We start from the raw sequence: 23,097 nt of genomic DNA on the forward strand, positions 1-23,097 counted from the left end.
ATTGGTTTTTAGATTCCACATATAAGTGATAGCATATGATATTTGTCTTTCTCTGTCTGACTTACTTCACTTAGTATGATGATCTCTCGGTCCATCCATGTTGCTGTCAATGGCATTATTTCATTCTTTGTTATGGTTGAGTAGTATTCCATTGTGTGTGTGTGTGTGTGTGTGTGTGTAGCTAAGGACACTTTGAATGAATTAGAAGGGAGTGGCAATTTATTAATTTAATTGTTTATTATCTACCTATCAAACACAAATTTTACTTACTCTTCCATTATTGGCCAGTTCCTCTGGTGGTAGAAAGATAGTGGGTCATCTCATGATGTGTTTGGATGTTGGGGGGGTCTTTTTTTAGCATTTATTTTCTACTCTTCCTTAGATGTGTGTATGGATGAACTTCTAAAACTACTGTAACATTACAGAGTGAACTATTTATCTAGTGAGGAAATTTATATCCTCCTGTGAGATCAGGAAAAGAAGAAACTGTCTTTCATGACACAGTGTCTTTATGTGGACATGAAGTTGAGAGAGACGGTTTCAGGAGGACTGAGCCACTGTCCTAAAAAGAGGAAGACACGGGCTGCGCAGGCAGCTTGAGGAAAGGAGGGCGCCCAGCGCGCACAGCAGCCTTTGTGGTTGAATCCCGCAGCTTCTGCCTGGACGGCCGAGCGGGCGAGGGTGGGAGCTGCTGCGGCGCACATGGCCCTCAGGGCCCCCTCCCCGGGGCTCCGGGCAGCCCTGCCGGGCTGGGGGGCTGCGGCACGGCGGGGCGGGCAGGCGTGCTGTCTGCGTCACGTCAGCGTCAACTGGTGTGTGTCCTCACCCGCCGCGCATCTTCTCAGCAGAGAAATAACGCGGACGTTTCACTCCCAAAGGCCACGTGCCGCTCTTACCGTTCATGATGCCCATGTCAATAGGTCGGGTGCCCTCTCCCAGAGGCGCGCCCCACCATCCCGGTCACCTTTCCGTCTCCAGGCCCCCGACCAAATGGTCAAGCTCTTCATTCTTGTCCCTATGTCCCGACACAGTCTCTCTTTCACTCAGATCTACTTTGATGTGCTGCTCTGCACCGGTGGGCAGGTGTGTGGCCAGAATTCCTGCTTCCTGCCGGGACCTGGGACTGCCATGCAGTGACTTCTTCACTTACGCGTTGAGATGTCCCACCTGTGACCAAGCTTGGCCCCTTTCCTCCTCCCTGGAGGACCACTCAGGACCCGACCGCGGCCGTTGGTGTGGAGTGAGACGGAGGCTCTGGGAGCAGTGTGTGCGCCTCTGAGACTGGGGGCTGCCTGCGCTCAGGCCCCCGGGCCCCGTCTCCCCCTCACCCCCGTGTGCACGTGGCTGCAGGCTAGTGATGTCGTGTGGGCAGGCCCTCCCTCCCTGGAAAGACAGGGCACTCACCAGGACCTGTTTTCCTGAACGGTGGACCATGCTCAACTTCACCTGGGATAGACTGGCCCCCGAATTTTAGGGACAACCTTGTGATCTTCCTCCTGGGGACTGCTGTGAACACCGCGCGTGCGTTTTCCCACCATGGGTACCTCTACGGCCGAGGAGTCTCCGGGACATGGGCCCGCGTGGTGGGGAGAGCTGCGTCCCAGCTCGGAGCCGCTGCACCGTCTTCTCCCGGGAGAGCCACGCATGGGGGCACCAGCCACAACCATCCGTATGGGTCCTAGCGACTCAGCCGGGGACAGAGCCCCCAGCCCAACCGCCAACCACGCGTCCTCTTACAAAGCCGTGGCAGCAACCTTGAGCATTACTAACACATTTTCTGGAAATCACTATGAAGATGGTTTCATTGAGGACACGTTTACCTGAGGCATCACCTGTAAGGGGTGTCCCCTCCAACCTGGCTTGACCTCTGGCCCCCCGGCCCCCCGGCCCCCTGTCTGCAAGCCGGAGGTGGAGAATCAGGACCACTCACGCGCTCCGGTGGCCGGATGTGTGAGGGCTTCAGGCTCCGCGAGCTGCTTTCCTCCGAGCTGGTTTCTAGGAGTCGCTGCTGTCCCGTGATCCCACTTCTTTTCACCAGAACAAGGGAAATGCTGTGCTCTCGGAGACCCGGGGAGGGCACAGCACTGGCTGTGAGACCCGGCAAAGAAGGCTGTGTAAGCCAGATCACACACGCCTTCGACACGGACGGCTTCCAGCTGCGGCCAGCCCGCAGGGCTCCCCATGATGAACAGGCCACGCGCCCCAGCGAGAGGCCAGCGTGCAGCTGGCAGGACGCGTCTCCTCCCCGACCTCATGCGGACGGAGCCCGAGCCTGGAATCTCATGTCCATCCGACAGTTCCACCTGGGGGAGGAGCATCTGAAAGTACTCATGAATTCTTTAATAACAACATATGTTTTTAGCACATACCTCTACCCAGGAGCTGAGGGAGCCTCTCTCAGATGCCGGACTGAGCTTCTGGACTCCCCCCCGCCCCCTTCTCTTTCTTTCCGGACGATAGTTCGCAAATTACCAGCAACAAAATCTCTGTTGTTTTTAAAGTTTGTTCTGATTTTCCTTAGTCATAATTTTGTAAGTGCCTAGAAGCACAGCGGGACATGTGCCTCTTCCTGTCACAGGCCGGGCCTCCCCAGGCATCGGTCAGTGAGCTCCTGTCTCCAGGATCTCCTCCTGGGAAGAGTTCACCTCTGTGGACGCGGCTTTTAGTGGGCACGGCCCCGCCCAGAGGCAGGAAGCTGGTTTTCAGGAGAGAGTTCTGATCCTGGCCTCACGGGCCTCGACACCTGGGCCTGTGGACGCGAGACTCATTTCGTCTGAGGTTCTTGGCGCTTCACGGAGTCGGCTGTTGGTAATCTGGTATCCACATTGCTTCGTGTCAGTAAAAGTGGGAGCAGCAAGAGTCTGTTCCTTCACATGTGTGCAGCTGGAGGGAAGAGCGCTTTGGAGCGATGGGGACATATTTAACAGAGCGCTGAAATCGGGAGCTGAGCCACCGACCGTGCGCTGTGTCCCCGGGTGCTGGCACCAAGGGGCGTGACCCCGCGCCCCCCAGGAGGACTCGGCTCCGCACGGAGTGCTCGCCCATGCCAGGGTGCCATCTCGCTTCCAGAACGATCTTCTTTCTCTCTCCTTCGCCGGTTGCACGGGTAGCAGGTCCTGCCTCCACCGCTCCCCATCCAGAGCACAGGGACTGAGACCGACCCCTCTCACCGGCTGTCCCGCCCCGAAAAGTCACAGGGCCTCATACTGACCACAGCCAGACTGACTTTAGAAAGCAGATTGGACTGAGTTACAAGATCCTGGAGCAAAGTACATCATCTACACAAAGACAAGGAGGAAGCAGGCGCACAGGCAGTCTGGGGAGCGGAGTTGTGTCTAGATGCTGGATTATAATTCTGGAGAGTTCTTTCCTAGTCAGTGTGAGCTGAATGAACCAGAAAGTGCGCTCAGAGTCAGTCCACATGATGCTGGGAAGAGCCCCCCTTTCAGTCGAGCAGGACATTCTCTCTCGGGGTCGGGGGCATGATTCTGACCTACTGGCCCCCGTCGCTTGTGCAGTCTCGGAAGGGAAGTGGGTTCTGGCCTCTCCCTGACCCCAGCCTGACGTGGAGGCTGGAGAAGGCTGTGGAGAGGTTCTGAGGCTCAGAGGATGCCTGCCGGGAGCCTGCACAGACGTGCAGGAGTTTATGGGGCCTGTCTGGTTATTACCATTTTATTTCTCCCCCTATTGAAATGGCAGCTTGTGGAAGAACGCGTCTCTGTCTAGATTTTCTTTGAACTTCCCACAGTAGCTCCTGCTTAAACTTGCAAAACCTCAGTTCACTCTATTTCTTTTCATTTCCAGGAATCGTCTTGATGCCAAAGGCTTTTTCTGATAATCACTAACAGGTGCGTATCTGCTAGACCACAGGCCCCCAGGTCCTCAGCCCAGGGCCCCTGAGTGTCTCAGGAGTTACTGGTTGTGGTGCCCCTGGGCCAGTCGGAATTCCTCATTGAAAGGAGCTGCATCCAAAGGCCTTAACACAAGCTGTCCCCTGAGCAGAGCCTGGAGTCCCCGCCATGGGGTGGCCACAGCTGGGAGCCACTGGACGCCCCCATCGCGTGGTGACACGCCTGCGGAACAGTGGCTTAGTGTGCGCAGAAGATGGAACTAAGGGGGGACCAGGGCTGGTGAGGGGTCTGCTGGGCAAGGGCAGGGTCAGGGCTGAGGGCAAAGCTGGCACCAGGCATGGGACCCACCGTGCGGCAAAGGCTTCTGGGTGCCGTGGCTGTTCACCGGGTCCTTCCGGCTTCCGCCAGCCTCTCCCCGCCGTGTCATCCTGAGGCTGGCTTTCCCTTCCAGCTCTTCCTGCTTGTACAACATCAGGAGAGCTGCTGCCGCTAGCTGCCTGCATGCTTCATTTTATCTTTTTGCTTTGAATCCTGTATTTAAGGTGCTTGCCATTTTAGTAGCACACAGTTTTTTAAAAATTCAGTCTGACATTCTCAGTCGTGTAACTGGAGGGTTTGGTTGATTTATGTTGACGCACTTACTGTTGTATTTAGGTAAATGGTGCTGGGGCGGGGGGCTCCCCTGAGCAGGGAGCCTTCCAGGGGTCTGAGCAGGTGCTCGTGGCAGACGGAGTGGGTGTGGCCCATGTGAGAGTCACATGCCTCCCCGCACTAACGACCATGCACTCCACTTAAAGCTGCGGACTGGAAAACTGTGCTCCGGTCTCTGAGCCATTGGGCAGGTCCGGCCCTGTCGGCTGGTTATTCAGGTGCCCCAGGCTGCTCTTGTGTGGTCCCTGCAGATGGTGCAGGGAGGGCTGTGACCCCAGGGGTGTGTGGGCCTCCTGTGCCCTCACAAGCTACACCTGCGTGGTCCTGAGCTCACGGGACTTAGGCCTAGCCAGTCCTTTTTTTTTAGCAGTCTTAATATAATCTCACCATTTCCGTAGGAATTTCAGTGACAGGCAGATGTCGTGTCTCTGCCAAGAGAAAGTACCCTGGAGTGCGGCCGCAGGCGCTGTGGCCTGTCCGGGTCAGTGGTGTCGCTGACGCACGGGCAGTGAGTGTCTGCACCGAAGGAGGCACTGTCTGTCTGTCCCGCTGTGTGAAGACAGCAGAGGGGACGCCAGGTGTGGAGGCAGGAGGAGGAGCCACGTGTGGCCTGTGGTCCCAGGGCTTTCCCTCAGTCCCCTCAAAGCTGGTCAGGCTCTGAGGAAGGGCTCCTGCTAACCAGACTCGCAGGACAGGACATCCATTGTCTGTCTCCCGGGAATGTCACAGCCGGCAGGAAGCAGGTCACGGAGAAGTGGAGGGAGGGCAGAAGCCCCTGCCTGTCCCAGACAGGCCGTGACCCAGGTGGAACAGATGCTCCCAGAGGGGTCTCCCCCCAGATATGCCGGAGTCTCAGCTCAAGTGTCTGTGTCACCCGTCCAGAGCCCCCGGGGGAGACCCTGCAGGGCAGAGTCTGCCTCCTCCAGTCACATGGGGGAGGTCAGACCCTCAGTGAAGTCACGGCCTTGCCCGGGGGGTCTTCTCCCCCGTGAGGACCTGAATCTCGGCCCCGTCAACTCCTAACTGGTATCAGTGGAAACCCCAGGCTCTGCCGTGGCGGGGCCCTGGCCTGGGCGTCTTCCTGGGAGGGACGGAGGGACCCAGAAGCTGAGCTGCCCGGGCACCTGTCTGGCCTCCGCTACCCTGTCCTCCTGATCAGACTTGGACTAGAACTGGTGGTTGTTTGTCATCATAACACCAGGAATTGGCGGGGGGCATTCAGGACAGATAGACAGAGAAAGAGCTGGCTGTGGGCTTCCTCACGCCCAGCACAGAATCAGCACCAGGTGACCCCCACACCGGTCGGTAAGACGACCTTCCTGCTGCTGCCTCCCTTGCATCTGCCTGCTCCCAAACATAAGGGGTTCCAAGACAGAAGTAGAGAACACAGGCCGGGGTTGAGAGCTGAGGCCAAGTGCCCGCCACCCCAGTGAAAACCTCCTGCACCCAGGGCTGGGGTGGTCACTGCTCAGTGCCTCCGAATGCAGGTCCCCAGGGGCCTCAGCATGATGGGGACATCACCTGTTGAGAGAATTTGTATGAAAGGGGGTGTTTGTGTCCAGTTTCCTTCTCTGTCTGCTGTGCAGTGAGAGTCACCCAGGTTATATGTGGCATGTTCATTTTTCACGACTGTGTAATATTCCTCCAAAGAAGCCTACCACAATGTATTTCTCCAAACCTAAGGTTGTTTCCACTTCAGATTCTGAGTGATGCTGCCAGGAATGTGCCTGTGCACATCTTTGGCACATTTGTGCACAGAGTTCTGTCGGGCATGTGCTTAGCAGGAGTGTGTCTGCTACAGGGCATTTAGGGTACTCACGCTTCACTGGACACTGAGCAGCTTGCAGTTTCCGGGACTTTCAGGCACCCCGAGTATCTTCCAACACTTGGTATTATCGGCCTCTGATTTTAGCCCTGCTGGTAGGTATAAAGCAGTATCTCCCCATGAACTTAATTTGCATCAGTTTTTCAACAGTTATTCCTTAAATGTATTTGCTCTCCTGTTCTCACTTTTACTTTCTTCTGACTCTCATCAGGTGTATGTTAGACATTCTCACTCTGCTTTTCTTGCCTTTTGCTCGTTTCTCATACTTTAACTCTGTAATTCTGTTTTCTTTCCATGTAATCTTTACAGAAGTGTCTTCTGGCCCACTGAATCTCTTTTAACTATGTCTACAATGCTATTTAAAATAACATAGAATTTTTCATTTAAAATATTTATGTTTATATGTGTGTGCATATGTGTATGTGTGTATATGTGCCTGTGTGTCTGTGTGTGTATATGTATGTGTGTGTGTGTATGTGTATGCATGTGCCTGTATGTCTGTATGTATATGTGTCTGTGTATCTGTGTACATGTGTGTGTATATATGTGTGTATGTGTATGTATGTGTCTGTATATGTGTGTGTCTGTGTATCTGTGTATGTATGTGTGTCTGTATGTATATGTATGTGTGTATCTGTGTGAGTGCATTTTAGAGGTTCTGTTTGGCTCTTTCCCAAATCTGTTAATTTTTGATTGTTTTTAGAGTCTACTTTTAATTTTACCATTTTTTCTTTAAATAGTTTACACATACTTTTTAATATTCTCCACCTGATAATTTCAATGTTTGGAGTCTTCAGGAGTCTAATTTTGCTATTTTTTCTGCAGACTCTTGCTTTTTCCCGTGTTTTGTAATCATAGGCCTCAAGCTCATAGTCCCAGGGTCTTAGTGGAAATTGAGGCCCCTTCAGGGAAATAGTGTCCAGTGGGGTAGCCACCAGCGAAATACGGACACTTGAATCAAGATTAATTAAAAGTTAATAAAATAAAATCAGTTCCTCATTTGCACAAGCTACGTTTCAAGTGCTCAGTAACCGCACGTGGTGCGTGGTGCGTGGTGCAGCTACGATCGTCGAAGATCGTATCTGAACATCATGTACTGGGTCACAGAGATTTATACAGATTTAAGCCTCAAATGAACAGCAGTACTATCGTGACAAATTCTGAAGCAAACAGCGCAGTTTCTCCACGGAAGGGGACACACTCAGTCCTTCAAATGACTTACACTGATGCCAGGGGATTAACTCCCAATCCTCACTTTATTTGTCCAAATTCTTGTCTCCTTTCAACTGAGTGGTTAGCGAAACCACAGGATTTAAGTCTCTGGTCAAATTGTCTCCAGAGAAGCCGAGGATCCAGTTCTACCTGCTCTGTATTCCCTTCTAACCTCCGGGGATTTCCTGTGCAATATCTTTCAGCTTAACTGAGCATTTAAACCATTTTGGTTGTAATTCCTCTAATTTTCCCAAGCATTTGGTAGGATGAGCTCTCTAGTCCTCCAGAAAACCGAGTTGTCTGCGGCCCCTCCGCTCAGCACGTGCCAGGCACGGCCGTCCCCACTCCCGGGAGCGTCTCCGGCGCCGGGACGAGGGGCCCGCGTGGCCCGCGTTCCCGCCCTGCTGCTGCTGAGCACCGGGCCGGCCGCCCCGGGCCGGACTCGCACGTCCGTTTGCCCGTGAGCCGTGAGCCCCTGCGGAGCTGCTCCCGCGGCTCACTCGTCGCCGTCGCAGCACCGGGCCCAGCGCAGCGCAGCCCGGCCCAGAAGGGCGCCGCTCACGGCATTCAGCGCAGCGTCCGCTGAGGGGCGCCTGCTCGGGAGGCTCTCGCGCGAGCTCGAGGAGCTCCACCCCAGGGCCGTGGGCGGGGGGCTCACTCTCAAACCCCTCGGGCGGGCGGCTCTGCTGGGGCGCTGCCCGGAGCACCTGGGCCCTCCTCTCGCCCCTGGCCGCGCACAGGCTGGCCGCGCGGGGCCGCCGCGTACTGGGGGCGCGGGCGGGGGCGCGCGCGGCGGCCCCGCGCGGAGGGCCTGGCCTGCCCGCGCCTCCTTCTCCGTCTCAGCCGCGCCTCTCGCTCTTGCCTCTGGTTTCGTGAAGTCGCACACGCCGAAGAGGGGGCCTGCGGCCTGCTGCTCCCAGCGAACGGGCTCTCACCTAACAAAACGGAACGAGGGCACGCAGCTCCTTGTCCTTGAAGTGACGGTCCGGGAGTCCGCGCGGGACCTCAGCGCGCACCCGCCTCAGGCAAGGTGGGCCCCGCGGGGCCTGCGGGGGCAGCGGCCGCCGAGCTCGCAGCGCGCGGGTCCCCGGCCCGGAAGCCACGTCTTCTTAGCTCTGCGTCTGACGTTTCCTTTGCTCGTCACAGCGACTCTGCGAAACGTGCAGAGGCGCCCGGGGCAGCGCGGCGCGGACCCCCGGCTGGCCGCTCGGGGCGATTTCTCTGAGGAGGCGCCACTCGCCCATCTGCAGGGTCCGCTCCTGACTCCAGGGCTCCTTTCGTGGGAGGGAGTTTGTGCAGAACGTTCCCGCTCTCGTTTCCAGACACTCACACGTCGCTGCCCGAGTCGAGCTGTTCGGTGTGTGTCCAGATGCGATGACCGTGGGAAGATGAGCCCTTAGACGCAGGCGCAGGGGGCCGAGTGCCACCTGCGATCACACCTGGAATCTTCACCTGGTTATGCCACATGGTACAGGGCATGTTTATTTTAAACTTTTTGTTATCTTTCTTGGCAATTGGCCAAATGAGCAGAATTCTCTAAAGTGAGTCATTCCTTTAAATGATCAAAACCGGAATGCCTTTGGTTAAGACAATGAAAACTGTTAAAAATTTTATTTTAGTAATGACAGCAGCAAGCAGACAACTCTGAGCTAGGACAAAAGTCCGGGGTCTTCAGCGGTAAACCTGCATCTTGAGAGATGTTGCACGTGGACACTGCTCCCCACGCAGTCCTGCAGCGCACAGGGCAGGGGCTCAGGGGCCCGGCGGACAGGCCTGGGTTTCATATTACAGGTGGCCTCCTCGCTGTCTGACGTCGAGGAAGTTCCCTCTGATGATCGGTTGTGTCATCTTTAATTTGGAGACAGTAATTCCTTTGCTGATACCGCTTTGAGGCGTAGATGAGATGAAGTGCAAAAAGTACCTGGCACATATATGTGCTAATGATAAAATAGTATCACTGAATAAGTCAGCAATCATTCAGTGATGGTTTCCGCCCCTCTGTAGTGTCTTTGACAAACAGGAGCCAAATAACATGCTTTGAGCTATGACTGTGTAGAACACAGCTTTTTTTGGCAGTAAAATCAAGTGTTAATATGGAAAACAGTGTATAATATACCACTTTTTCTAAAACAAGAAGGATACAAATACGTTTGTATCTCACTGTAATAAACTGCGGAGCTTGTGAAGTGGTGACCTCCAGGCGGAGGTAACTGTGCCAGATAGCGTGTGGTATTTTTTATCTTAAAACAGGAGCCAGACTTCCTTGAAGATGACTTATTTTATACATTTGACTTTGGAGTCATACAAATTGTGTCCATAAGCATGGAACACAAATAAATTTTAAAGTTCAATTTCTAAAAATCCTAACGCAAAGAAACAAATGAATCTTAATGTGCATTAAGTTGTTCTGCTGGAACAACTCCACAGAGAAAGCAAATTAAAATAACTCTAAAGCACAGAATATTGCACATTCTTTGTAAAGTACATATTAAGGATAAAAACTATAAAAAGCTAATACTTAATGTTGTCATCATATTTTTGGGCAGGCACGTCGACATTTTTGTCCTGAGACTTCCGAGCGTGGTGCTGTGGGATAACGGAAACTAGTAATCACATGGATTTCGTTCCATCATTTGCAGCATTATTTAGAGCTGAGTTTCTTGGCTGGGGATAAAGAAAGCACAGACATGAGATATAAAACGTTCAGTGCAAACCTGGAATTATGAATGTAATTGGCTGCATCAGAATGAACTCATGATGTATATTATATTTCAGAAAGAGAGCCCCTAATTTTGTCCACTAAAATGGCCTAAAAATAATGGCTAGTGGTGTTGAGCACTTCCAGTGCCCAGGCTGGAGCTCTGGGGGTATTGTTTCCTGCCAGGAGGAGTCAGGCTCCCTGAAGAAACGCTGTGTCCAGACCCGGACAAGAGACATCTGAGATGAGCTGCACCCTGGACCTGTGTGCAGCAGCGCGGAGACGGGAGGGCACCCCCGGAAGTTCCAGCCAACCCACAAATTGGTGCCCAGGGAGGGTGCTGACAAATCAAGTCATAATTCTGAAAAATGATTAAAACAAAACAAACACAAAAACACGGAGAGCTTGGCATTTGCCTCTCTCTGCTGTGCTGACTACCAGCCAGCCAGCCACAGGCCGGGGGTCTTCCTTTGTGGGAGTATCTTGACTAACGCATGAAGGAGGATTGAGAAAATGTGATTGTTTGCAAACACGAGCGAATGAACTAATCGAGACAGTATCCGTCGGTGGCTGCTTACATCACAGAATGAGACAGCTGGGCACTTTGTGCCGCCTCTGGATAAAACAACAACCCATCTCTTATAATGCAGACTTGCCCAAAGTAAAGAGAATCAAAACAGAACCTTCTCAAGCCTCTAGGTCCAACTGTTAGTCTGCAGGAAGAGACGAGGACGGGGAACCTGCTAAAGACAGCAGAGGGAGCACTCACCAGGACCCAGGCTGTGGGAACGCCCAAGGACAAGCAATCTGGTTTCTCCCACAACTGGAAAAAAACTAAAAAGCTGGTGGGGGACCTGTGGAAATAAAAGAGCGTTAAGAGATGTATCCGCTGATCACAATAAGTGAATCTTGTTCGGATCCTCATAGAATCGTCACTATTCAAACAGGGGACATGAGACAAATGACACTTTGAGCACTGATAGAATATCTGAATACACAGACTGATTGTTAAGTTGTAAGGTATGATAATGATATTTTGGTTAATTTTAAAATAGACCTTGTGTTTTAGGAATGTGCACTATACTATTTACGGACGGAATTCTGAGATGAGATTCCCCGCCAGGTAATGACGGTAGAGTCAGCTGCGGGGGCAGGGGACGCAGTAGATGGAGCATAACTACCACGCCGCTCCGTCTGCAGCCTACAGGAATTGGGGTGACGCCTGCACAGTACCCAGTTTCACCTCCTCAGTGTTGTATGGACAACTATGAATGGCGTCTGCAAAGGACAAAACACCCCTCACCTTACACGGAGGGAAAAAATCACCTCCCCTGGAAAGCAGTGAACTCAGTCTGGCACTTGTTCTGGGACTTTGATGAGGATGGCTGGACCTCACTGCCCCCGGGGGCATGGTGCTGAGTGTGGAGACGCCGTGTGTGGGCGGGGCTGCAGGACACCAGCACCAGTCAAGCCTGGAGTGAAGCCACCGAAGCATCCAGCCCATCACCAGTTGATCAGCTGCAAAACACAACTCAACACTTGTTTTAATGGTAAATTTGTGTTTAGAATTAGCCAGCTCGACTCGGTTTGCACGATCCCAGCTTTGCGGGCAGCACCCAAGGCGTCGCCGCCAGGACCCCACTGGACACGTGCATTCTTCTCTTCAGGCCTGGTCAGGTGTTGACCTCGGCCACACCAAGGCCAGCTTGCTGGCTCTGACCTCTGCAGTCAAGGGTGACTTTGATGCTGGCGCAGTGGTCAAGCTCGTCTCCCCTGGGGGAGCTTTTCCAAAGACACCCGTGCTGCCTTCAGAGCCGCAGTGTCCTGGGCCACTGGAAGGTGGGTGACGTGGATCTTTTCTCTGTGGCCGTGACAGCTTTTGTCACTGCTTTCTTGGCTTTCAAGCCTTTGCTTTGGCTTTGGCTCTGGAAGTGAGCCAAAAGGGGTGCAGGGGCCAAGAGAAGTAAAGACGATGAGGATGCAGGAGTCAGAAACCCTGGACTTCCGGCCTCAAGACTGGGCCTGAGGGCCCCACACCACAGGTGCGCCAGTGGTTGGTGCGAAGAACTCAGCACTCCTGAAGGAAGAAACAATGACCCAGACTTTTACCAAGCAGCCTTCACCATGTTCTTAATCTAATCAAGATGGATGAATTGCTAAATAAAATTCACCAGTTAGGCCTGGAAACAGGAGAATGTGGTCCATAAAGATGATAGAAGAACAATAACAGAGAGATTCCCTGAGTGGCACAGATGTTTGATTGACAGAAAGGAACTTTAAAACAGCTGTTATAAACGTGCTCACAGATTTAAAGCAAAAGGTGTATGTATTGAGCAAACAGAAGGGAGCTGAGTGGAGAAAGGGAAACACTGAAAAAGAGCCAAATGGAAACTTTGGAGCTAAATAAATACAATGCATGAAATTTAAAAAAATCAGTAGAGAACTTAAGAGAAGATGGAACCTGTCAGATGAAAGGTCAGTAAACTCAACGGCAAGTCAGCTCAGAATCGACACGGCGTGGCAGCTACAGCGCTGGTGGAAAGGCCTCTGCTCCCCGGGCAACGGAGCCTGGATCCGGAGCAGAGGCGCTGGTGACAGAGGCGCCACCCTGGGCCCGCGCCGAGCCCGCCGCCACCTCACCCCGAGGCGTGCGCATGGGGCGGACCCAGCCCCGCTCAGCACGGAGTTAGCGAATGAAAGTTTGATTTGAAAAACTGTTCACGACAGGTGAGAAGGAACTTGTGGTTTAGAATTTACCCAGGTGGTCACCCTGCCGAAACAAAACCAACAGCCGTCCCCAGGAGATTAAAATATACACGAGAGACCACGCTGAACACAGCCACGGGGACCAGCATGCAGTCGCAATCTGCTTACCAAACAGAGAGCGAGAGACCGTGACCCAGGCTCAAGAGAGAAGAAACTGAAAGAAGCCAGTCCTGAGATGACTCCGACGTCAGAATCAGGGAAGATGGCAAGCTGGCCTGTGACCGTGCTCTGTGAAGGAAAAGAAGAAAAACACTTGAAATGAATGGAGCTGTAGGCATTATCAGCAGATACGTAGAAAGCACTTTTAAAACACACGTATCTAGTAGAAATTTTAGAACTGAAAATGCAATGTGAAAAAAAATTCGCTGAATGATGTCAACAGCAGAAGGAGATCACCGAGGACAGGGTGAGCTCGAATGGAGGAACCTGAGACTGACTGGCCTGCAGATGGGGGGCAGAAGGGCTCACGCAGCGGGCAGAGCCGGGCCCTGCGGCCAGTGTGGGCTGGTCTCGCACGGGGCGACCAGAATCCCGGGAGGAGAGGACAGGGAGATGGGGAGGTGAGCTCGCCCCCCGGGCTGCCCTCGCACAACACCGCAGAGCGGGCGCCGTCAACAAACTTCTGGAGCCTGGAAGGCAGACCGTGGTGCTGCAGGTCTGGCTCCGGACGAGGACCTGAGTCCTGGATTGCAGGTGGGTGGGTGCCCCTGTGACATGGCCTCCTGTGGCCTTTCCTCTGTGTGTGCGGGAGGGAGAGTGAGCTCTGGTGTCTCTCTCTACTTAGGGGGACACCAGTCCTATAGGACTAAGGTCCCACCCTCATGACTTTTCATACCCCGTATGCCTTCTACTCCAGTATATGTGTGAGTTACATTCAGTAGAAACGAAAACACACGCCCACTGATGACACGTGCAAAATGTTCATTGTGGCTTCACTCATAACAATAAACACATGAAATCAATGCTGACATCTGTCAACAAGAGAATTGATAAAATATGGTATTTTAACTTAATGAATTGTATTCATAAACAACAACAAATACATATCTTGTGTGTGGTTTCCAAAGGCAAATGTGTTGTCGTACAACTCTAAAACTGTTAGGCAAATGTGTTGTCGTACAACTCTAAAACACTTAGGATCTGTGGTTTTTACTGGATATGATTTGTATCTAAAAAATTTACGCATTTTCTTTCAGCATTGTGTTAGAGTTCTAGCTAGTGCGATAAAGCAAGGAAAAAAACCAGAAGGCGGAGATTGGAACGGAGGAAATGAAATGGTCATTCTTTGCACGTGGCATCATTGTGTGCACAGAAAACACAAAATAATCTGTAATCAAGCTACAAGAATTGATACGTGAACTCATGAAAACACTGGATATAAACAATTTTTTCAAAAATACATTTTATTTCTATACACAAATAGGAAACAGATTTAAAAGTGATACCCTTTTTAAATAAATAAGGGAGAAGGGACTAATATATTTTTACAGAAGATTTTCAAACATTACCTGCAGATGCTTCCACCTTTCCAGGAGTTACAAAAATGACAAGGTTTTTGGACCAATTGCATCAATGAATAGAATGTGCATGTAGAGGCATACCCACCCAAACAGAGGACGCCTGGTCCTCTGCTGACCATGCCTTTGCTAAGCGGGCTGTGCTTGCACTGTCCCCGCCTGGTACGTCAGCATGTTTCTGGTTGAAGGTGTTTTGACGTTGTAAGAAGGAAAAATTAAATCAACCAACCATTGCTTATTTAAGAAAATTCAGCCATTGTACTTTTCTTCTGTACGAACTTCGACACATGACACTATTATTTTACATTAAAAAGGGCGGACGTAATGCATTGGTTAAAATGCATAAATGAGTAGGTACATTAATACTCCCCCCCCCACACAGGTATTGATACATTCGCGGTTCTCAGTTTGACTTAATAAGGTTTCAGCAAGGTGGGCACACTCTCTTTGCGTGGTTCTGAACCGAGAACATGCCTTTTCCATTTTTGGCATCACTAATAAATTCATTGTTGAACAAACAAGCAGATAGCGGTGACACGGGGCCCAAAGTAGTTTCCATCGTCCCCCTCAGGAAGGGTCTTCTGACTGGACTCAGATGTTAATCTAATCTCTCTTCCTTGATGCTCCTGCCCTCCTCCTGGGCAAAACGCAACGGAAAATATTTATAACAAAGCTAAATAATTTGAAAGCCTGAGCTTTGAGCTCAGCATGTGAAATCGGCCATGGCCTAAGAAGATCTGGGGCTTTGATGTTAATGCTCTGGAATTCAGTTCGTTGGTTTGTCAAATGTTTTCAGTAAAATGAAATACTGAGATCCTTGTTTTAGATCTGGGATGAGATCATCTTAGTGACGACAGCAAACCTGGAGGCTCTGCGGTCCCGCGGCTCACAATGCCACAGCTGGGCAGGGTCACCTGGTGAGCACAGGAGCACACCGACCCCTGAACCCACCCCTCAACTTCCCATCAGCACCTGCGGTGGTGCCTGGAGCCCGTGTGCTTGACAGTGTCTTCTAGGGGGGCCACGAGTGTCCTGGCTCAATTGGATGAGGTCAGGGAAGCCAGGGGCCTGGTCGACCTAGAAGACCCCCCATTTGAGCATTTATCATGGCACGCACTCCACCGGTGACCAGGGAGGTGAGTGCCATCACGCCCCGGGACGGCCGGCGGCCAGGGCTCTGAGCACGGGTCGCTCTGCTGTGGGGGAAGCTGAGATCTGGGCCAGCACTGCCCACTCGGGGTCCCCGGGCCAGGGTCCTTCCAGTGACTGCGTCCGGGTTTTTGCCTCAGTTTACTGGAAGCCAGGCAAGCATTTAAGTGGCTGTGTGTAGTTCTCATTTCTGTCTCCTCCCGTGCGCTCTTCTCAGGGCTCTGACCTCTGCCTCTTTCTGGCATCACTTCCTTCCCCAAGGAGACCTCTGGTGTTTCTCCTCATTTCTCCTGCTCGTTTCTGAAGGCGATTTTTCAACACCAATTCTAGTCGGCAGACTTCTTCTCAGTCCTTTCAAGACGCATGTCAGCTCCCTCCTGACCCGTGTGATTCCTCCTGAGAATCCAGCCAGCTGACCATTCTTGGTGGCTCTTGGGAGGGTAATCTGGACCTTCCGTCGGCTGCTTTGGGACGCGCGCCAAGTCTCCGGTACCGGCGCGTCTGGCTCCGGTGTGTGCGGGGCGGTGGAGCTCGTCCTGCAGGGGGTCTGCCGGGCTTCTCAAGCCCGTGGGCTGCTCCGCCAGATCGCTGAGACGCCTGGCGGTCTGGGGCCTGCGGGTCCGCCCGGGAAAACGCGAGGCTGCTCTCTCCTGAACGTCGCCCCAACTCCTCATCCTTCTCCACTCTTGCGGACACACGTGTGTGCGTGTGCACGCGTGCTGTGTGTGAGTGCACGCCGGCACGTGTATGCTCGCACGTTATTTTGGATGAGTTCTCCTGGCCGCTGCGCACTCTCGCCGGCCCCCCCCCCCCCCCGCTGCACAGTCTCTGCTGTCTTACTTACTCGCCGTGTCCCCTTAATCATTGTTCGTCACTGTTTTGTATCAGCTTCATTGAGGCAAAATATACATGAATTGATCAATTTTAAGTTTACAAACTGACAAGTCTTGGCAGTGGACAGACATAGCCACGTAAGCACAGCCATGGCCACACGCAGACGATTCCCCTGCTTCCGTCTCACTTACTTGGTAGCTAGTAGTTAGGGCCTCTGATCCCTCCCCTGCAAGACGCAGGGTGTGGTGCACACAGGGCGCGCAGCCCACGTCTCATAATGACTTCACACGGAGAGCACTCCGTAAAAATATCAAGTCACTGTGTGGTGCACCTGGAAGTAATGTAATACCGTAAATCAACTAACTTCAATAAAAGCAAAGCCAGACAAGACGTTCACTCGTGCGAGCCCCACCTCCAGCCCCTGACGGACGCTGCCTTGGTCTTCTGGCCTTTCTAGAAAACTTTGTGTGGGTAACATCAGGCCGGATGTGGCTCTGGGCTGGTGCCTGCACCTTAGTACAAGCCTCTTCCACGTTTCCTCGTGCGTGCCGGCAGTTTGCTCTGGGCACACTTACTTGGATGCACGTATCAAAATGTGCTCCACACTCACCAGTTAACAGGCTTCTAGTGGTTTCAAGTTTGGGTTCTTTACGAATAAAGCTGCTGTTTACTGGAAAGCAAGTTGTTACGTGGACACAAGCTTTTCTCTTTCTTGAATGAGTACCTGGGAGTCAGATGATGAGTCGTAGGACAAACACAGCTTTAACTCCACAATAAGCCGCCAGCTCACCACAAAATGGCTACAGCTTTTGAATTCCCTCCAGCCCTGACTGTTTTCCACGCTGGCCAATGGCTGGTGCAGCCTCTTTCATTTCAGGAGTCCTAGCAGACACACAGTAACAGTCGCTGTGGGCTTAATCTGCGTTGCCCTAATTGTGAAGGGGGCTCAGCAACTTCTCATGTGCTCGTTGGCCAAACATCTACAATTTCTGTGAAGTATGTGTTCCGGTATTTTGCCCTCTCTCACGGCTTTGTCTTCCTATTATATTGTGAAAGTTCTTCATGTGCCTGGAGAAGCATATTTTGTCAAATATCAGGTTTGCATTTACAGTTTCTTAACTTTGTCTTATGAAGAGCCAAAGTTTTAAATTTCAGTGGAACCCAAAATGTCATTTTTTTCTTTTATATTTTATCCTTTTGGTATTTGACGTAAGACATTGTTGCTTAAGCCAAGGTCACAGATTTTCCTTCTGGAGCTGCATGGTTTTAGGTCCATGTTTCAAGCTAATGAACGTTCATCATGTCAAATATGGGCTGATGCTTCCTTAATGTTGCAAACATATGTCCAGTTGATCGCGGGGCATTTGTTGAAAAGCTAATTGCTCTTTTCTCTGTTGAGTCACCCTGGCACCTGCACACCTGCTGACACTGTCTTGTTGTTGTTTTGTGTTACTTCTGGAAAGCAGGGCGTCTAAGTCCTCCAAGTTTGCTCTTTTTCAAACTTGCTTTTGCTTTTCTAGGTCCTTTCATTTTCATGTGGATTCGAGTCACATCAATTTCTGTGAAAAAGTGCGCTGGCATTTTGATATCATTGAGTCTGCAGATTATTGGGGGGTGAGTGTTACTCTGCTAATGTGAAGTCACATTTCCTACAAACACGGCTTCTCTCTTCTTTAAATGACTGGAACTTCTTTCAGCAGTCTTTTATGGTTTTTAGCGTGTAGAACTTGCACATTCTTTCTTAGTATTATCCCTATGAATTTTTATTTTTGGTACTACTGTGTATAGTATTTAGAAAAATTAGTTTTCAGTGTTTATTGTATCCCCCCCCCTTTTATTTTTAGCTGATAACCTTGTTAGCAAAGCAAACTCAGGTCCACTTGCCCCACAAGCAGCAAAGCCAGTCTGCTGACCCCGGGCAGTCGTGACAGAAAGCGCAGTGATTACTGCAGGCACCAAGCAAGGAGAACGGGCTGCTTGTGCTCCAAAGACCCGAACTCCCTGATGGCGTTTCGGCAGTAGGGTTTGTAAAGCAACACTACGGGTGTGGGTTGCCGGGTGTCTGATCAGCTCGTGCACGATTCTCTGACTGGCTGATGGTGCAGTAGAGGGTGATGTTTGGGGATTTCAGTGGTCAACCTCCTAGTTCACCTGGTCTGGTCTATGTGCTGGTGGTCAGCAGTTTTCATCCGGTGGGAGTCTGGCTTCTGTAACAACTCAGGGATATGACTCAGGATATTATCTGTAGCCCTTGAGGAGAAACTAAACTATTTTATGGCCAAACTGTTATTATTTTGTCTTACTGGACTGCTTCCCTTTGTCCTGCATTTTCTTACTTCTCTGACTAAATTTACTCTTTGAAATTGGAGAGGCCTAGGAGGCTAAAGCTTTTCTGCAAACAAGAGGCAGGGGACATGGTGGGGGAGGGGTCTGTCCCAGGGAAGGCCCCACAGGGTCCTGTTTGGTTTCAGTCTTAGCTAAGGATTTATCTTGTTTTATTTTGTTGTCAAAGTGCCATCCTTTGGTTTCACAAATTTCATTTATTGCTTTTCAGTATTCTCTATCACTGTTTCTACTCACATTTCTTGCTTGCTTGTTTCTGGTTATTTCTGGATTAATTTCCTAGTTATTTCCTGGTTTCCCAAGGTGGTACTTAGCTCAGTGATTTAAGACCTCTCTTCCTTTCTAATAAAAGCTTCACTTCTATAAATACCCTCCAAACATTTCTTTTATCTGCATCTCATGGATTTTATGTTGTGTTTTCATTTTCATTCAGTTCAAAATATTTTCTAATTTTCCTGGTGATTTCTTCTTCTACCAACAGACTATTCAGAGGCATGTTCTTTGATCTGCAGCTGTCTGAGAAAGTCCACATACTTTTCTGTTACTGATTTCTACTCTAGTGACTTTGTAGCGAGGGAACATACTTTGTACAATTTCAATTCTCTTAAACGTACTGAGAACTGCTTATGTCCCATGACAAGGCCTCCATGCGTGCCCTTGAGAACAGGTGGCAGGTGGTGCAGGTGGCAGTGTGCGCTCTGCTTTGCTGGTGGCGGGGCCCGTAGGTGTCGGTCAGGTCAGGTCAGCCACGGCCTTAGTCACTTTCCATCTACTTGCTCTGTCGATGGCTGGGGCACCACAGTTGGATCTTGCTTTTTCTTCCATCTGGACAACCTCTTCTGTTTAACTGCAGTGTTTAAACTATGCTATTAAATTAAGTGACGACAAGCCACATGTGGCCATTAAAATTTAAGTTTAAGTTAATTCCATCTACATAGAATTCAAAATTAAGTTCCTCACTGATACGGGCCATTTCAAGTGCTCGGTGGGGGCTGTTGTCTGGACAGCACGGACAAGCATTTTCATTGTTGTAAAAAGTCGTGTTGGACAGGGCTAGCCGCTTACACTTAAAGCACTAATTTTGTTTTAGTTTCATCATTGACACTCTATTTTCAGTGGCAAACAGGTGACTACGAGCCTGCAGGCCAGAGTGTGCCCAGGGCTCTTAGTCTAAGTGCAGCATGAAATTCCTACACTGGTGTAACTGAACTGGCTTTCAGTCTGTTAATTAATATGATAACATTTCTTCATCCGCCAAAGAAAAGTGTCTTCATCACTCACATCCTGGTCCTGTATTTTACTAAGTCCACTTAACTTTCTTTCATAAGGTAAGTTCTCCAACAAAACAAGAAAATCTCAGAAACTCACTGTCGAGAGGAGCCTGCGGAGCCGGGGTGACTAATGTAAGACGGCGTTTGGTGGGAACTGGAGCAGAGGAAGTGATGGCAGGTGAAAAGGAAAGCGCCGAGATGCGTGAACGAGGTCTGGGCTTTACTTGAACGGAGCACATTAGCACGGCTCATTGACTGTAGCAAACTCGCTGTGCTGACGTGGGGCGCTCACTGCAGGAGAGGCCGCACCTGGGGAGCATGGGGGTCCCTCTGCCCACTTCCCGTTTCCCCTGTAAACTAAAGGCATTTGAAGCAAAAAGTTTATTAGAAGTAAATTCTGGAATTCACTATATATGCTATTAGAAACGGTGCTTTAAACTCCCTGAAGGCCTCCTGCTGCCACTCGCTGTCACCAGAGCACGCGCGGTCACGCTGAGGGCTCAGCGGCGCACTGAGTGCCCGGCAGGGTTTGTCCTGCTCTCAGGTTGCTCAAATACACAGCCCTCACATTCACCTCTGTGAACTTGGGCTGCGCAGATGCAGTGAGGTGGAGGTGTCTGTCATGTGAACTGTAAACGTTCACCAGAGCGTCAGCACTGAACTCGCTAGTCCAGAGCAGCTACAAAAGTCTTGGTTTTGTCCTTTTTTTTTAATTAGTATTTTTTATTAATTTGATCTTGAATGCATATACAAACAACCATAGATGAAAGAGAGATTTAAAAAAATTTTTTTTACTTTTTTTTATTGAGTAGTAGTCATTTTACAATGTTGTGTCAAATTCCAGTGTAGAGCACAATTTTTCAGTTATACATGATCATACATATATTCATTGTCACATATTTTTTTTTCTCTGTGAGCTACCACAAGATCTTGTATATATTTCCCTGTGCTGTGCAGTATAATCTTGTTTTTATCTATTTTGCATTTTAAAATCTCAGTCTGTCCCTTCCCATCCCCCGCCCCCTTGGCAATCACAGGTTTGTATTCTATGTCTATGAGTCTGTTTCTGTTTTGTATTTATGTTTTCTTTTTAATTCCACATATGAGCAATCTCATATGGTATTTTTCTTTCTCTTTCTGGCTTACTTCACTTAGAATGACATTCTCCAGGAACATCCATGTTGCTGCAAATGGCATTATGTTGTTTTTTATGGCTGAGTAGTATTCCATCGTATAAATATACCACTTCTTCTTTGTCCAGTTATCTGTTGATGGACATCTAGGCTGCTTCCATGTCTTGGCTATTGTACATAGTGCTGCTATGAACATTGGGGTGCAGGTGTCATTTGAAGTAGGGTTCCTTCTGGATATAAGCCCAGGAACGGGATTCCTGGGTCACATGGTAAGTCTATTCCTAGTCTTTTGAGGAATCTCCATACTGTTTTCCACAGTGGCTTTTCTTGCTTCCCTCTCCCACTCTTAATGATTTAAATGTTTTCTCTTACAATTCTGTGTTTATTCTATTTGGAATTCATGGCAGTTATCACCTTTCCAGTTATGAGTTTCTCATTTTTGTAGCATCCTGCTTCTTTTCTGTTTAGAGTAGACCTGTCAATATTTCTTTTAGCATGGGTTTAGTGTTGTTAAACTCTTTTAGTTTTTGCTTGTCTGTGAAGTTCTTTACCTCTCCTTCTGTTCTGAAGGATAGTCTTGCTGGATAAAGTATCCTAGGCTGAATCTTTTTTTTTATTCAGGACTTTGAATATATCTTGCCACTCCCTTCAGGCCTATAGAGTTTGTGTAGAGAAATCAGCTGACAGCCTTATGGGGGTTCCCCTGTAACTCACTCTTTGTTTTTCTCTTGCTGCCTTTAGGATCATTTCTTTATCCTTGACTCTGGCCGTCTTGATTATGATATGTCTTGGTGTGGGTCTGTTTGGGTTCTTCCTGTTTGGGACCCTCTGAGCCTCCTGCACTTGGATATCTGATTCCTTTAGGTTTGGGAAGTTTTCAGTCATGATTTCTTCAAATACCTTTTCAACCCCCTTTGTTCTTTCTTCCCATTCGGGAACCCCTATTATGCATAGATTGGCACGCTTTATATTATCCCATAGATCCCTTATGTTGTTTTCATTGTTTTTTATTTGTTTTTCTCTCAGCTGTTCTGCTTGGGTGCTTTCTGTTGTCCTATCTTCTAGGTCACTTATTCATTCCTCTGTATTATGTAGCCTGCTTTGTACAGCCTTTAGGTCAGCTCTCATCTCGGCAAATGAGTTTACTGATTCTACTTGGTTCTTCTTTATAGTTTCTATTTCATTTTTGACATATTTTATATCTCTAAACGCTATTCTTTTAGTTCCTTCAGTACTTTGATCACTCCTTTTTTGAAATCTTGATCTAGTAGGCCATCAGTGTCTATTTCCTTGATTGTGCTTTCAGGGGATTTCTCTTGATCTTTTAATTGGGAGTGGTTCCTCTGCTTCTTCATATTGCTCATCTCTCTGGCACTGTGGCTTAAGGAGTATCAGTTATCTAGTGCTCCTGGAGACGGTGTGCTCTTAATGATTTTATTGAGAGGTCTTTGTGTCTTCACCCTGTTTTGCAAACTCAGCTTGCTGTTTCCAGAAGCCCTCTGTTGGTGCCCTTGTCTGTGCTGCTCCCAGTGGCTGTCGGCTAGCACATCGCGCCCCTTCCCAACACTGGGTCAGGTGCTGAGCTCTTACCCGGTGGGCGGGTGGGTCACTCCCCCTCCCAATGCCGCAGTCCGATGCTGTGCTTGGGCGAGGCAGGTGGGCAGATCGTGCCCCCTCCCAGCACCTTTGTCAGGTGCTGCATTCCTGCCAGGAAGGCAGTTGGCCGCCCGCCCTCTCCCGGTTGCTCCGCTGCTCTGTGCAGCTGCCCACTCCACCTCGGGTTGGTGCTCTGAAGGTGGGCTCGGGGAAGACTGCGGAATGGCCCTGCCCCTGCTCTGTGCCAAATC

General features: G+C 50.1%; 2 long non-coding RNA genes across 4 annotated transcripts in view; one reads left to right on the forward strand and one right to left on the reverse strand.

The window, feature by feature from the left end:
- Nucleotides 1–23,097, forward strand: part of LOC123619991 (uncharacterized) — a 45,616-nt gene that overhangs the window by 8,877 nt on the left and 13,642 nt on the right. For all 3 annotated transcript variants that reach the window (XR_012508428.1, XR_012508429.1, XR_012508430.1), the window contains exon 2: nt 3,805–3,848. This is a non-coding gene — a long non-coding RNA (uncharacterized LOC123619991). The remainder of the gene's footprint in view (nt 1–3,804; nt 3,849–23,097) is intronic.
- On the reverse strand, nt 8,357–11,640 carry LOC141578302 (uncharacterized). The gene is made up of 3 exons (XR_012508431.1): nt 11,541–11,640; nt 11,007–11,091; nt 8,357–10,203 (listed from the first exon to the last, which is right to left on the reverse strand). It is a non-coding gene; the product is annotated as an uncharacterized LOC141578302 (long non-coding RNA).

Source organism: Camelus bactrianus, chromosome 8 (genome assembly GCF_048773025.1).
Source record: "Camelus bactrianus isolate YW-2024 breed Bactrian camel chromosome 8, ASM4877302v1, whole genome shotgun sequence".
Classification (NCBI taxonomy): domain Eukaryota; kingdom Metazoa; phylum Chordata; class Mammalia; order Artiodactyla; family Camelidae; genus Camelus; species Camelus bactrianus.